Source organism: Verticillium alfalfae, genomic scaffold (genome assembly GCF_000150825.1).
Source record: "Verticillium alfalfae VaMs.102 supercont1.17 genomic scaffold, whole genome shotgun sequence".
Classification (NCBI taxonomy): Eukaryota; Fungi; Ascomycota; class Sordariomycetes; order Glomerellales; family Plectosphaerellaceae; genus Verticillium; species Verticillium alfalfae.
In genome coordinates, this window is record NW_003315022.1 from 248978 (window position 1) to 250298 (window position 1321).

Consider the following 1321-nt stretch of genomic DNA (forward strand, 5'->3'; position numbering starts at 1 on the left):
AAAGGCTTACAGGACCTGTTTCCTTGCACTTTCTCTCCCATACGTGTACAGATTATACCCGCGTGCTTGACTAGTCTAAGCCAGGATAAGAGCGCTTGAGCCAATGATTCCTCAACACAGCCTTCCGTCTCATCATACTGGTGCGCCTCTACCTCTAGTACCGCACATAGGTAGGTGAGAAGCGGGGGTTAGTGGTACTCTTGATATCTGGTTGCTGAATGCATTGTATGGCTCGAGAGACGACAGTTCGGTGTCCTGACGCATGAGTAAGTTGCAAATCGTTTCGCTCCAGTAATCCGAATCTGACTGAAGCAAATACCCAGAATATGACAGCCGAAAGTTGCGGGCCGCTAGATGAAGGACCAAACGACGCTTGCAAGCGTTGAATTCTTTGGAGTCTAGACTGGCCCTTGGTGATCCTGTATGGGTATTTGGGCGTGCTTCGGGTAAAAACCGAGTGACTTCTCCAACTCTTAAATGCAGTCCTTGCTGCAATAGGGACACAGCTCGAGCTATGTCAAGTCTTTCGGCAAGTGAAAGCCCCGGGAGGAAATGTTCCAAGAAAGGCTTCGCGTTGTAGGATGCTTTGTATTTAAGAAATGTCAAAATAAGCAGATCAGCTATGTCATATCGTGAACTATCCGGTGGCATGTAGTGAGTCGATATACGAAAGGTGTCCAAACGTCGTTGCTGTTGATAATCGATCATCCGTTTATGTTCGAAATCCAATTCGTCGGACTTCATCAGCATGAAAAGCCCTGGATCACATTGTGAGAAGGTGCAGCACTAGAAAGTTGTGTTTTCGACCAGGGATGTGGCTTACTGGGTAAATTGAAGGGATAGTTCCGTCATGAAATACTTACTTCCCGGATACACGAGATCCAAAACGTGCTCCGCCAAATATTGGACCAGGTCGGAAGTTAACTCTGATCCAAGTTCGAGCAGCTCTCGTAGAATTTTGGGGAACCGGGAAACGGTGGCGAGCTTTTGTCATGCCTGGTTAGCGACGGGGATGGACAAGGATCGGAGAGTGAAGTTCAGAATCTCGTTCTCGCTCCAGACTACTTACCGCTACCAGTGAAAGGCCTATCTTGTCTTGAGACCATATAGACAATTTGTGAGTGTGAAGCGAACGTTTCAAGGCCGAGAAGTCGTCCGCGACCAGGGCCACACGTAGTTCGTCACCGAGAATAGACCAGTCGGGAATCAGGCAGTATGTGCGGAAGTTGGATTGCCAGCCCTGAATACTGAATTCAGCCATAGCCACATAAACAGAACCAATCAGCCAACTTGGGGGGCGAATGACAAGTCGATACTGTCC